The sequence below is a fragment of the Falco cherrug genome, chromosome Z (assembly GCF_023634085.1).
Source record: "Falco cherrug isolate bFalChe1 chromosome Z, bFalChe1.pri, whole genome shotgun sequence".
In the NCBI taxonomy this organism is placed as follows: Eukaryota; Metazoa; Chordata; class Aves; order Falconiformes; family Falconidae; genus Falco; species Falco cherrug.
In genome coordinates, this window is record NC_073720.1 from 39,805,552 (window position 1) to 39,821,156 (window position 15,605).

Sequence of the window (15,605 nt, forward strand, 5' to 3'; positions counted from 1 at the left end):
GATACTGCTTTGGTTAAGTATCTTGTTCCTGTAGAATTTTCCATTTCTAATATTCCCAATGTTTTGCTGCCTGTGGATTTTTCTGAGTAATTGTCCATCCTTCTCCATTAACTCTTATTTCCAAAGCATCTTGGGGAGTGGGTTGGACCTTTCCTGTTTTCTCACCCTTTTTTTTGGTCTACCCAGACTGACTTGTGTTTCAGAATGTAATCTGTCTCTTTTAACAGAGCCATTAGCCAAAATATGCTGCTGTTGAATTCTCTGGTCCCTGTGACCCACACTGTAGCAACATGTTCAAGATCAGACAGATTCATGGAAATATCTTTTGCAAATAAGCATCAGGCATGGGGATGCTATGGGTGCCAAACTGAAGGAATTAATGACACAGAACTTGTGTAAAATTGTTGATCTCCACTGCCTATTTTTATGCGTAGTGTTGCTGGCTGAGCTTTAAACAGGACCTTTGTAATCTGGAAGTCAGGGTGGGTTTAAATTCTTCCATAGCTATTATGTTGAATGAACCAGATTAAACACTTTATGCTCCAGAGTATAGAATTAGAATGACTACCAATACAAAATTTAGAAATGTTGATACGCACTCTTTATAGGAATAATTGGCTGGGTTTTTTTCTTATGATACTTCAATTTCATTACTTTCACGCTTAAGTCATCGCACACTCTCCCCCTCTGCTGCCTCAGGCAGTCCTACACAAACTCCATGACATCATTGCTGTTACTAACATACAAGCCAGTTTCTAAAATGAAGCTAATAAATTGGGTTCACAGTAATAAACTTATGCCTAGCAGTTACTGATTATACAAGTAGTAAACCAGGGTCTTAGGTGAACTGCAGTTTCTAGATTTATATGTGTTTAACACCTGAGTGTGTAAATAACTGTATTAATATATTTCCCAAAGTAGATCCTAAAATTACAAAAATACTCCCCTCTTTGCCTGTGAAAGCTTTCTGTTGATCTGTGAAAGGGTAAATGACATTGCAAATTGCCAGGGATCTATACTGAAGTTGTTTAGGAAGGTTGTTGCTGGAGGGCCCCAGGACACAAACTCTCAACACTGGGTTTAGTAGGGAAGCAAACGCTCTATTAGAAGCACATTGTAGCTTTGAGTCAAAATAATGTTTTCCCTCTCTGCAGACATACACTAAACCCAATATGTGAATCCACATCTATAGTTAAACAAATTCTTAAAAGACTTGAACACTCTGTATCTTGATAATAAACATTAAGAATTCTCAGAAGGTTAATGCAAAACTAATCAGGTTGAGCAGAGACGTGCCATTTGCTAGAATATACCTGTGATGTGAAAGTACAAAGTGAGGTGACATTTCTCATTAGGCACAGAAACAACCATATACATGCAGGCAAATTCTTGATCTCTAAAGGCATTCATTACCCTTGACATCTCTGTAATTTTTTAAAGTTGTCATCCCATAAATACTTAATGTGTGAATAAGCAGCTATGTAAGCTTAAGGTCACAGCAAAAAGTATTTGAATGCAAGTGTGGTTTTTTATTCATGAGAATTGTTGCAGAAGTAATTTGGCGATTTGTACCTAAAGAGGTTAATTCTGCTTTTCTTTCTGTAGTCTGTTAACTCCTGCTTTAACTTCTACTTCTTGCAGACCAGGTTCTTACACTGGATCTGTAAAACTTCTTCTTATGCAATTAATGAACCCAACTACATGCAGAGGAGCCACCAGTGAGATTTTTGAGACCAAAAAATTGTACAAAACTCCTTCCCAATGTAACAGTGGGTAGAGAGAAGTCTGGGTTTTGTGTGTGTTCACTGACTTTTTTGCAGATGTTTGCATCTTTCCTAGTTGATACATTTGCACCTTATTTTTTCATGTGAGACAGGTAAGTTGCATGGATACAACTATACATTTTTTTTTGAAGATGGGAAGCCAATTATACTGGTACCAAGAAAATGCAGTTCACATGGATGTACATAATGCATTAGGATTGGGGTACCCAGATCTTCAAGGACTGGTTATGAAATCCAAGGCAGTAATTATATATATATATATATAAACACTCTTTATATATTTAAAATACAAAATAATATACATAATGGAAAAAATAAGCACATACAAAAATTATATATAAAAACTATATATTATATTACTATATATTATTAATAATTATATACCATTATAAAATATATCATATTAATAAAAATATTAAATCATGTATATTATTTATATATATATATAGCTTAATTTCCAGCCAAGTAGCTGAAGCTTATCTAGAAAGGTTTATTCATTGGGTGTGTACAGTCTGTCCCAGAGAAAATGCGGAGACATCACAGAAAATCCAGAAAGAGAGTTGATTCATCATGGAAGAGGATGAGTTTAGGAAAGAAACGTGTAAATGCTGGAATGATTTTTCTTTTTGAGTTGAAGTACGTCACAAACAGGCATGGGTTCCTGTGCAGGAAACAGCTCTTCCGTAAAAGGGGCCAGGGAACAGAGTGTATTAGGCCAATGCAGTGGCAGAACAAACAAAGCAAGTACAGTGGCTACTGATTTCCTTCCTCTGTCATGCCACAGCATGATTTATTGCAGAGCTGCAGAGAAGCAAGTGCTCCAGTTTTCAACACAGTTGTCACCTCTGATTCACATAGAGAGTAATGCATGCTCTCATCCTACCATACTTTGATCAAAAGGTACCAGCTATGGAAAAAAATGCAAAAAAACAATAAATGCAGGCAGCTGAATATATCTGCTATCAAAATGAATTTCCCTGAGAGATTACCAGAAAAAGGGAAGTTCTTCTATGAAGGAAATTGTTCAAGAGAAGATTAGCACAAGGCTATAGAGTGCTTTGACTGAAGAAAGTTAATTTTTGTACCTCCAGTTAGCTAATACTTCTGAAGTAAGAAGTGTTACGATGTGCAAAACAAAATCTTACCCCTAATGATTTTACAAATACTGCCAACAGATGCAGAAAAAGCCTTCCCAAGCATATTGTGGTCTTAAACTCAGAAGAAACATGCACAAGCTCCCACTAGAGAAGTCACACCTGCCTGGCTGGAGCCAGCAGCCCAGGAGAGAAGGGATGTGGCTGAGCAGTCCAGAAACAGAACAGAATCTGTAGCCAAATACTTCTGAAGTGAGGCGTTTTGGAGTGAGGCTTCTTGAAAGACAGCTTTTCTCGAGCCTTTGAGGAGCATTATCTACTACAGGGTATGTCAGATCCTGGGAGGCTTGCACTTTTTCGCAAAAGGTGGTTTTGGTGTGTCTCAGCGGCAGCCTGTGTCAGTGAGCTGATAGGAGCCAGGCTGGGAGGAGCAGTCACTTGCTGGGGTGTTGGCAGCTTCAGTGCACTTGGATCCAGTAGAGGCAGTGCCAAATAAATCTACTTGGCACCCATCCAGCAGATATTGTATCCTCTTAACAAGATCTCCCTGCCAGGCAAAGCAATAAAGGCAGGCTTGACTTCACATTAACTGATTAAGGTGAAGCTGCTATAATTAAAAGGGGGTCACTTTAATTAATGGTTTAATGGCATCCTCTAAATTGAAATCTCAATAGAGGGAATTAGAATAACCTCTGGGTGAACTTAGTTGGAGCTATCTGCCAAACTTCACACTAAGAAATGTAAAGCATGGGTTGTTGTGAGCACAGATGAAAGAGTATCTTGTGTGGGAGCACTGGTGAAGTGAGGGAAGGATTAAAAGAGACAGCACAAATTACCAAAGATGATATTTTCTTGCCTTTTAGCTCCCACTCCATCTTGAGTGTTACATTCCAGATGTTCCCCACTGAAAATCAATGGATGTCCATCTTCAAACAAAAACCTGTGAGTGGGCTGTTGAGTCAAATCTGAGGCTGTCTCTCAGCACGACTGAGGATCATGGTTTAATCAACCAGCGAAGATGATCTCAGATAGCTCTGCCGTAGCTGTCTTGCCATTTTACATTGTAATTAAAAGCACGACAACAAAACCTCAAAAGCTATTACCTCTTGAATAAGTACAGCAACAATGCATTAAAGATTAGGAGAAATTGAACTGAGTTGGGAGGTAGGAGTCTGGTTTTATTTGCCCGCTAGATTTTTTTCTTTTATAGCTATGCATCCATCAAAGTAATAGCTATTAGTTTGTGGACTCTAAAGAGCAGATTGGCATGGCAATAAAGATCACTTCAGCCTTTCAGTATCAGATTGAAAGCTACAGATGGAGAGAGAGGACCGCAACTGCATTGGGGTATTTGTGCCAGCTGATAATTGCAATAGCAGTCTGCTCCAAAAATGTCAAATCAGACCTTACGGAGCTGTTTATTCCTAACCTGGTGCCTACGTATCTTCTTTAAAGACTGTGCAGGCCCCATGCCTTTCCTGGCACAGCGTATCAGAAGAGGTAATTTCCACTACTGTCATCTCCGTCTTTCTTCCTTGCCTGTTCCAAAGTTCTTGCTCCCTAATCAGTTTTTCTTCAGATGTCAAATGTCTAAAACTCATGTGTCAACATTAGTTCAGCCTTAAACGTCCATTAGATGTTCTTCTTTCTCCTGTTCTTAGTCATCGTGGTTTCCCACACCCATTAAGAGAAAAGGCAGCCAGCAAAATGATGCTTATTATTAACCCTTCCTCTTCCAACGGAAGGGCAAGGTTAAACACTAACTTAGTAGAGATATGATCTACAGAACATTGATAAAAATCAAGTTTTCAGACTTTCTACTGCCTATTTTGAGAGACAACCACCAGTTTACTCTTTCTTTCCTCTGTAAGGGAAAAACATTTCCACTAGCATTTATGTCTGCATCAGTAATGTGAGCAATGCTTTCTGAGGTTTTTGTCACGAGCCATGCTGCACTGTTTAGATAGCAGAGCAACAAAGCTGGAACCAAAATAGTTCCCAACTACATTACTGTAAAGGGGAAAGCCTAAGGTCCCAAATAGCATTTCAAAACTATTTTTATAATTTATATGTTTAATTATGTTATTCTTATGCTAGCTTGGGGTTTTTTTAATGTTGTTTATTTTTTCATGTAGGGCTCTATATTTCAGCAGAGGGCACTGTGACCTTACTTAAAACTCAATCTGTTAATTGGGCCACTTGAGCATGGGAAAAATTGTAATATTTTTCCTCGGCATCATTCCTTAAATCACAGGGTTGTATACACAGGATTTACTTATTCTCCATTTTAATTATTGTCTTATCATTGCAGCTAAAAGACTGGAAGAAACTGAGAAAAAACACTTCATTAAATTAATACCTGTTTTTCTGAATCTCCTTACTTTTCTGTAGAGGAAAATTAGTTAAATAAAGGCTTGGACTTTTTTTCTCTAGGGTAACATAGTTTCCCACAGTACAACACCTGGTGTAGGCATTTTAATAAAGACTTTACAGCAGCTTCTATGTCAGAGGATAACAATAAAAACCCTTCAAAACTCTCATACCTCTATGACGTATACAAGTCACTGAAGGACAACCTGCTGTTTTGTGTGTTGCTACCCACAAAGGGCAAAAGCACCAAACCTACCCGCACTGCAGTTAAACCCGGAGGAGGCCAGGACAGCCCATAAGACTGGCATCCCTGCTTTCCTCTGGGAGCTGAGCCCATGCTGTAAGCCTCAGCTGGCCTCTGGATCCCTTTTGGGCTCAGGTCTTCCTTTTCAGTACCAGCACGTTGGCTCAGAAGCTTGTTTTGAGTCTCAACCCCTAAGTGAGTATGTAGGCACTAGAAATCTGCTGAAGTGAGGAAAAAAGGAGGAAGAGGGTCACTGCTGCGTGTCTCCCCACTAGGCTGGGATGCCCAGTGTTAGGCCAGCTCCAGCTTCGGAGCATTTTGGGCTGAGCATCTCACAACTACAACAGGAGGTGGAGTTAGGAGCAGCAGAGGTAGCATGAGATGGTGCCCTGTGGTGCAGTGTGGCCATCAGCATCCCCCACTGCAAGACAGCGGTGCACTCTTGTCCTAACCAGAGGTATACCAGCCTCTGAGCCTCCCATGGTGTGGAGCAGGCTGCCAGGCTTCTGCGAATCCCACTTTGTCAGAAGGTGCGAGCTGAACAACTCCTGTGTGTATAGGAAGCAAAGGTGTTGCTGCCAGTTGCACTTTCACTGATGCAATTTATTCAGCTCTACACAGAAACTGACAGTAAAAGGTTATAACTTTAAAGGTTATAAAGGTGAGGCAGTTTAGAGAATCATAAATTAATAATTAAAATTATTATTTTATTATTTTTAAGTTTAGATAATCATACATTAATAAATAAAAGATAAATCAGTAGTTCTCTCAGGGGTGTATGTGTACATTTCTAGCTATTAGCAATGAAAAGATGAGGACGAAATAAGGAAAAGAGACTAATACAGGGTAGTAACTCCATCCTTTAAATTTCCTTCATTGAGTGGATTATATCCAAAACTTTCAGCTGCTTTTTTATCCAAAGGTTGTATTTGTATTCCTCACAGGTTGTACATAACTTGGCAGGAGGTACAATCGTTGGTTTGAGCTCCCCAGCCAAGAAAGCTTATTTAAGATATCTCCATTTGGTTTTGATGGTAGCATATGTCTGAGGAAAAAACAATTTGTTTTCTAAGAATGGCCCTGCTCTTTCCCTTCCTCTCTGGGATTAAACATACCGGTTTTTCAAAGGAGAAATGTAAGCGCGAGTGACTTGTGCTTTAGACTGCAGGATTATTATCCTGGGTACCAAGGGCTGCTGTGATGCTAGACACCTACTATTTTCTGTGACTTGTAACAGACTCCATATAGTTGACCAGCTGGCGTTGGTTGTGATCCGTTGCACACTGCTTGTACCAAAAAACCTTTGGGAATATGAGGCTCGTTGTGCTTTACAGGAATCTAATGCCAACGCTGGCAACAGGTAATACAAAAAGGGAACTTTCCTGTGGACAATATGGTTTAGTCCTGCTGTGCTGGAATTAAATGTCCTAAGTTATTTCTAGCCCCCTGAGCATGCAGCATATCTGACAAGTACAATGGTTATGCATTGTTTGTAGCCAAAAGCTTGTGGCAGAATTGCTTACCACCTTGCTGACAGACTGTCCTACTAAAAGCTGTCAGCAGTATTCTTCTAATGAGACAACTATTTCTTTGCAACTTATTCAGTAACAAACATACCTGCATGTAAAAGCCATACACCACACAACAGTGACCTCTAGCTAACTGTTGCTCCAATTGCACTCACTGCACCTACAGGAAGACCTGAGCAGTTCAACTTCTCTGACCTTTTCTGTCTTTGATTTTTGGGTAAACATGACAGCTGAAGCTAACAGGGATGCTCTGTGACAATGTGATAACGATGTCTTTTTTTTAACTTCTGTTTTTCATTTGACGTGTTGCCACCCTTGCTGTTTTCAGAAGATTGATGGGTTTCACTGCATGGCTCCATTTGCCTGGTACAGTCCTCCATTACCCCCAGAAATAATCTCTGCATCACTCTGGTCAGGACAGCAAAATCAAATAACTTCAAAACCATATTTACCCCACCATTGGTTCATGATTCTAAATGAATCTAAATGACGCCATTTCCATCATGTTCAAAAGCCTCTCTGTTGTGTCCTCTGAGTCTGTAGGTAGCGCTGGTTCCTAAGAAAGTGGTCTTGCCTCTGTACACTGAATGCTTAGAATATAGCTGCCACTTACTCTTTTAATTGTTTTTTGTCTTTTGAAATATGCAAAGAAATCCTACCTGCTATGCTGCCTTTTACTTGCCACACCCAGGCCTGTATAAGATGGGAGATACAGAAAATAAGGTGAGGTGTTTCACTTCTTAAGAAAGTTTAAAATTATTTAACTTTATGGTAAGGAGAAAAAGAAAATCACAACAATGTGTACCTCTACTGGCTTGAAAAGGAAAGGTGATGACCACAGTGATGAGAACAAACCATAGCATGACTGGCATAAACCTTTCCCTTCACATGAAGATGGAAATTATGTAGCCAAGTTGTCATTTATATCTATGTATTTCTCAAAAAGATCTATTTTTCAGTTGACTTCTAATTATTTGTAACAAATCCATTGCAACAGAAATGAGCTAGAACTCTAGTCTGCCGGTGTATAGAACATTTTGGTCACATAAGACCATCACCTTGCATTTATTGTGGGTTAAATTCCAAATTGCACCCATGGAAGCACAGCCATGCCCTGTCAGGCTTCAGCAGGCTGCCGAAAAAACTGAGTTTGGTGTAATGGCATTTCATGGAGGTGTGCCTGAGAGAAGAGGCGGTCTGAGAGGAGGAAAGCAGGGACAATGAGCAGCTGTGGTGCTGAGCAGGTGCTGGAAACATGGGAAACAGGTGTGAGGTTGGGTGGCGCCATCAGCTGCAGGAGTGGTTGGGGGCCTGCAAGCAGGAGTTGGGGGAAACACAGCATTGCTCATGGTGGCCATGGGTGACTGGGGCTGGCGGTGGAGTTGGCTCTCCTGGGGCCAGAGCAGGGTCCGAGGCAGAAGCACCCCATGTCCAAACAGATACCGTGAAACCTCCCCTCAGCCACACGCTTCTGGCACACTGCTCCCAGGGCCGCTGGCAGGTGAAGGAGCAGTGAGCTCCCACCGGGCAGAAAAGAGGGCGAGGAGGCTACAGAGGGGATGTCAGGAAAGAGAAAGACGATCCAGATCATCATTTTTTCCCAATCAGCCCCTTTCCTCTGCCCCCTCTCTTCATTTCCTTACATCCCCCTTCTGCAGATGCACTGTCGCTCCCAGTGTCCGTATTAGTTACACTAATTATGCTGGTGACTTTGAATATATTAATTCATTGAAACCATCAACTCTATCTGATTCTTTCCTTGCAAATGGTTCAAATGGCTCCTTCAGGGCTTAATGTTTTTCCCTCTACAAATGTTGCAGACTCTGTGATGACAGCTAGTTTTTAATTTAAAAGTGGTACAAGGTTGTTTTTAGGTTGTTATTATTTATTTTCTAATCACTTTTGTCTATTTTAGATCTGATAGCTGTGAAAGTGATTTCCTCTCACACTTAACAGTGGCTGTGGTATCTCATTATAGTTTGTGCACAAATCCACCAATTCTTGCTGATTTCTTTCTGGTCTCCCTTTTCTTCTTCACCCAGTCTTTAATACAGTGCTGCAGATTTTTGGTTAGCCCGCTCAGCAGTATTTTTCATAACAGATTTTTATAACATCTGCTGCTGCTCTGTACACACACCGAGACTAGTTATTAAAACTCTGAATGCCAACACATACATTTCATTCTGTAATATAAAGGGAGCTGGCTGAAAATTGTGTACCTGTTTTCTGAATGCTGGGATGCTAGCAAATGTTTGCAGGCCCTGAATGGGATTTAATGTGACTTAATTCTCCAAGCAGTGGTTTGCTTCTCTTAGTTCAAGCAGGATACAAGGCAATCAAGGCTTTATGAAAATTTGTTGACTATGGACACTAGTTAAAGAGTCTTCTGTGTGCTGAGGCTTGGAGACTTTGACCTGAATAAAGTGGCACAGTAAGGAGAGTAAGATCTTGAGTCAGCCCAACAGCAGCCGCTTACAAAACTATGCATGTCCTTCAGACCCACTGGTTTACAATCTAAGCACATGTTTAACACAGCAGGCAACACTGTACTATAAATGCTCTTAACCACAGTTTAGAGCCAAAAGCAGCAGAGTATGTTTACCTCGCGACCTAGCTTCGTTACCCTGCAATGCTGATGGCATGAATATCTCCAGGCTTATTCACACAGTACCATAGAACATTTCAAGTTGGAAGGAACTCATAAGGATCATCAAGTCCAACTCCTGCTCCTTGCAGGACTAACTAAAGCTGAAGGATATGATAAAGACCATCGTCCAGACACTCCTTGAACTCTGACTGGCTTGGTGCTGTGACCACTTCCCTGGGGAGGCTGTTCCAGTCTTTAGTACTACCAGGATCTGATGAAGTGACGGCATTTTGAAAAAGCTTTTCTGTGGGGAAAGCATCCATTTTGGCATGTGTTGCTCTGTATCAATCTCTGTTCCTCAACTAGGCATTCTTGCTTCGCAGTTACTGGGTTTATATTGTGGCAAGAGTTTTGCTGGTTGCTTTTACCAGGAGGTAACTGTTAGGCAGGTAGTTGTTACAATACAAATATTTTTAAACATGTTATTTCCTGCAGGCAAGAGTTACTATTCAGATACCGAGATACTGTCCACAGCACGGAGTGAAAATGGATGTAAATAGATAGATCTTTAGAGATACAAACACTTGGGGGATCCTGGTGGTAACCGACCCTCAGTGCTCACATGCAGCACGTACTACAACTGGTCTTTCAGGCCCCCATTTGCTCAGGTTGGAGTATCACTGGATTCATGAAATTATCTCCCTTACATGAGAGGTACTTACATGAATGCTTTGGTTTCCACACTCTGATTTCATCCCCTTGGTGCAGGCAGCTTTTCTCTACCTCAATCCTCATTTAGCACATATCACACTGATGAGGAAACCTCCTTTCCTGAAAATAAACTTTTCTGTCACATAGCCCTGCATCAAGTAAATAAATGAAAATTTTGGGGAAAAAAGTTTTGAAGCAAGATTTATTTTTTCCTCAAATAGCTTCAAGCTAGTCAAGTTAACCATGCACAGCACTATTCAGCTTCTACTGTTTATGTTGGACTTCATAAGTAATTGAATTTTTCTTATCACATTCTAGTTCTGGAGAACTTATTGAATAAATAATTTTTCCCTTTTTCCTCCTTTGTTTTGATTCTTGTCTCTGTAGTATTTATCTTTTGTTGTTGTTGTTGTTATTATTCCTTTCTCCTTGTTTTGCAAAAGTGACCTAGACACAAAACAGACTTGTACGGAAGAGTGCGTTCCGCACCTAAAAGTTGACTTACAGGCAAGTGATGGATTGCAGATTGTGCAGTAGGTAGGTATTACCAAGAAGCAATACCTACCTACTGCACGAGTAACCCACACGTGCTAGCATTCTGCTAATCAGCAAATCTAACCCAGTCAGCTGCAGTACTGATGGAAGCCACTTCTTTGATATTTGAATAAGAAAAAGTGATGAGGCTTAAGTCAGAACTAGTTTATAGGCTGAGCACCCTTTGTTCCTCACTGATTTCCATGGATGCCAGAGGCAGACCGCCCTGTGGGTTTTTAATGGCAGTGAACCCATAACCATCCCTTTCTCTTTCTGGCACTGGTGCTGCTTTGCTGCTCAGCGCCTTGGGTGCTTTTACCTGCAGCCTCGCAGCTGCCTTCTGCTCACAGCTCTGTACCCTTTCACCCTGGCTGCAGGAACATTGTTTCCCAGAGCCTCCAGTGCATTATTTTTCTCATGTTGTTCCCACACTGCTGTTGATAAGCTGTTGGTCTCATGATCTTGCACATTCCCACCACTGTGCTCTTGTCATGGCAGGTTCTCATGGGAAGTGGCTGCTGATGGCATCAGATTCATTTACCCTTTACCCAATCCTGCAGCAGCAGCTCTGGCTTTCATTTGGAGACTTGGTAATGCAACTGCACAAAGCTCATCAGCTGGCCAGGCATGCAGCACCTGCCCACACCAGAGCATGCTCCTGCCAGTGGTAACAGCAGCATGATCATGAACAGCCAGCAGGGACTTCAAACAGGTCCTGATGAAAACCTGCAGTGTTAATATGAGAAAGTTTTCTGAGGTATATCACCTGCTGCATGAGGGAGGACATCTACACCTGCCTAATTTTTCTCTGTAAGTAACTGTGACCACTGGAGTTGATAAATGTCACCCCTATACACCCTGCCAACATGTCTTTGTGCATGGGGATTTTCCATGGCAATTTTCTCCCACTGCTGTCAATTGTTGTGCAAAGCACTCTTGTGAGACGCCTTACTTAAACTTTGTAAGAATTTATATATGCTATATCTGTACAGCATGCTTAGCAGTCCTGAGCCTGGAAAAGAAGTAAAGGGTATTGAAACAAACCCTCATCCATCAGAAAGCTGTCACATTCAAACTCATTATCTCATTAAATGACATGCTGGGCTGCTGCCACCAATGGCTAGACTTAACAGGTTAGCCTTGTAGTAATGCTTCTGCCCTGTGTCCTATCAGGGACCACAGGTACAGCTATCTTACTCATTCTTCACGTTCCTGTCTACCTCTTAAGAGTGCTTTACTGATGAAGGAGCAAAGAAATTATACAACATTTTATTAATGGCCTAACTGAAAAATAGATATATTTTTTTACACCTTCCATTAAAGATTACAATATAGTTTTCTCTGATCATATTCTGCTTTTCCCTCTCCTCACTGACTACATTCAAGAAAGAAAGCTGTGCTCCATCTAAGCCTTTTGTTCTAGTCTGAAGCCTGTTTTGGCATGATTGTTTTCCTGTGAGTTGGCATATCACAGATTCATAAACAGCCTTAAAAAACTGCAAACTAAAGAACTTGAAGATATTTCGCAATGGTGCATGACAGACTCTTGTGAGAAAAATGTTTGATGTCAAATGCAAAAATGCTGGTGGAGACATGGATCTTTGGTGACTCTCACTTTGTGAAGATCTGTGAAAAAGTGAAATGTTTTGCTTAATGAAGGTCATGCTGACATGGGCCCACTGAAAAAAAATTGCACATTTAGTTGTCATGCAGCACCTACTACATCTACCAACTGATCCAAAAGTTTCACTGTTTTCACAGTAGAAGTTCATGCCTGACTTTAAGGCTACTTTTGCTCACTCCAAGATTATACAGCAGGACCTCCAGTCTCTGTATAAGCCAAGTCCCACTGAAGTCTTCTTGGGTTTAAGAAGAGAAATTAATGCTGTCTACAAGTATTTAATTGCACAGTTGAAGAAATTCCTGTTAGGAGAAGTCTTTCTATAAGGGTGATCTGGAGTCAAGTTGTGTGGACAGTTCATGGTATCTCCACCCTTGAAGCTATTACAGATGTGACAAGCCCTAAGCAAGTTGCACGAGCCAGCCCTGACTGAGCAGAGTTGGACTAGAGATCTGGAGTCTCTGCAAACTCCCAACTTCTGTTCTGTAATTATATGAGCCCTCTGTTTCCTCTTGTCTTTACTGGGCTGAACCAACACTCCTCTGTCAGCCCCTCCTTGTATGCCAGGTGCTCCTGCCCTGTACCTATGTCAGTGGCCTCCACCACCCATTTTTGAACATTTCTCTGGTGCTGTGGAGCCCCAGGCTCCAATCCCTCAGCCTGATGCCTGTGCTTCTGCTAATGCTTGCTCAGTATGTGCCTGGCTTGTACTGGAACAATTAATCTCAATGTTATGTATATACCTCTTTGCATCTCCCAGGATGCAATATATGCAGTGTTTTGTTAGTACTAGTGAAATTCTTTGGTATTCAATAATAAAAAGTGTAATTCTGGTTCAAATTTTGGAAGTCATCTTAATTTTTTTTCTTTGGAGTATAACAGCCTGGTTTTGTATAAATGAAAAGATACACACAGAGACACACAGACACATATATATGTCTGAGTATTCAGTCTGTTTCTCTCAAGTGCGAACATATGCCTTAAAAATATTGCAGGTGCAGCTATGGAAACCCTTTGAAAATTTGGCACCTTGTGCTGAAATTATTGAACTGTCATTCTAAATGATCTGAACATGTTTGTATTGCAGAATACTTAAACTATACAGCTCAACACAGTCTTCTGGCTCAGTCTTACACCTATTTTAGAATCTCCTAATATAATTTGAGATCTTGTGTGAAGACAGCAGTGTAGCATATGCATGACAGTCTCCATTTGGCCTAATCTTAAACTAGACTTAAAACATTACCTCAGCAAAAACATAGGATATATATTCAAGGATATGTAGTATAAGGCAAAATTTCGTAAATTACTTTTTCTACTAGTTTTTAAATAGCAATAACTGCTACCTTGCATGTGGCTTTTAGAACATTTCACTGAACGGAAGTCGTCAAATGAGGTATCTTTAACTCCTATGTGGACCCAAGCCCTAAGTGGTATAAGGATGAAGTATAAACCTGAAACCAGAGTTATGTTAGCAGTCCAGTTTCTCTATGGCTGAAGTTGCTTTATTTGCTTTGGTTTATTTTTCTCTGTCTTTGAAAGATATCTAACACCATCTAGAAAGCTGCATGCACTTTTTCAAAATTAGCAGCCACTATATTGTTTTAATTGTATTGTAATATACTGATAATCACAGCTGCATCTTATGCACAGAAAAGGTTTGACTCCCTGAATATACCAACTATAAGAAAGTAAACAGCAGAAATGGTGCAGCCATGGTAGTCTAGGTACATGAGCAAGGCAAAGATTGTGGAGGTTGCTGTGTAGTTTTGGGGAAGGGAGAACATAAACTATCAGGGCAAGAGCCCTATCTGGAGTCTATCTGAGAGTGAGAAGGTGTTTGCTGTCTTTCAGGAAAGTTTTGGTTACCTAGAGAGTGAAATCTCTCTTCCTCCAGAGGTACTTCCTGAAAGTATGAAGTTTCGTTTGTATATCTGTAAGAAACAGTGTCCCTTGTGTTTTGCTACCTGGTATACTCTGTCTAGGCTACAAGGATTTTAAATAAAATCTTCTAGGCTCCCCTGGTTTGTTTTTTTTTTTTTTTACTTCATTTCTTATTTTCATTTAATTTATGTTTAATATAATGAATTTAATTTTACATTTAATGTTAATGACATTTCTTTCCCTTTGTCTCGAGCTATGAATTAGCTCATTTTAGCTCTGAAGCAGTTAGTCTTGCCTACTTGGCACCTTCATGTAGGGCTTCCCTAGCTGCTCATCTCTCTGTCCCCGCCTGATTCCTCATTTTCTCATTGCTCCATTTGGTCCAGTTCCTGCAGTACTTCTCATCTGTGGCAGCAGCCCCCAGCGGTCCCTACAACCCCTGAGCCCCGCCTGTGTCTCACCCCCGCTGAGCTGTACCCTGGGCCTGGGGCCACCATCAGTGGCAGCTGTGGTCTCCTGCGGAGGGGGTGGGAGGCCCTATGGCATGGCCTGCGCCTCATTGTACCACGTGGCCTGCGCCTTATCACACCACACAGCCTGCGCCTCATTGCACGATGCAGTCTGCACCTCGTCGCACCGTGCGGCCTGCGCCTCATGGCACCGTGCGGCCTGCGCCTCATCGCACCGTGTGGCCTGCGCCTCATCGCACGATGCAGCCTGCACCTCGTCGCACCGTGCGGCCTACACCTCATCGCACCGCACGGTCTGCGCCTCATCGCACTGCAGCCTGTGCCTCATCGCATTGTGTAGCCTGCGCCTCATCGCACCGTGTGGCCTGTGCCTCATCGCACCGTGTAGCCTGCGCCTCATCGCACCATGCAGCCTGCGCCTCATTGCATCGCCGCCTCATCGCACCATGCCGCTTCCCTCCCATCACCTCGCTCACACCCTCTCATGGCAGTTTGCTTTCTGTATGGCTCCAGAGGTCTGGTCTGGCTTCCTAGACTAGCCTTTCCACCTGGTGTGCTGAGTGTTTTCTTTTTTCAATTTCTTAGCCCTGCTTTGATGTTACAATAGCCATCTGAAGTAATTTTATGGATGGCAGAAGAATACTACAGAATTCTACAGTTGTTGGGGGGGGAAAAAAGCAGCAGTTTGAAAATAAATTGAGTATAAAATGTCTGATACATTTCTCTATGTATTAAAACCTCTCCAGATGTACAGTATTTTTACACAAAATAATCTGT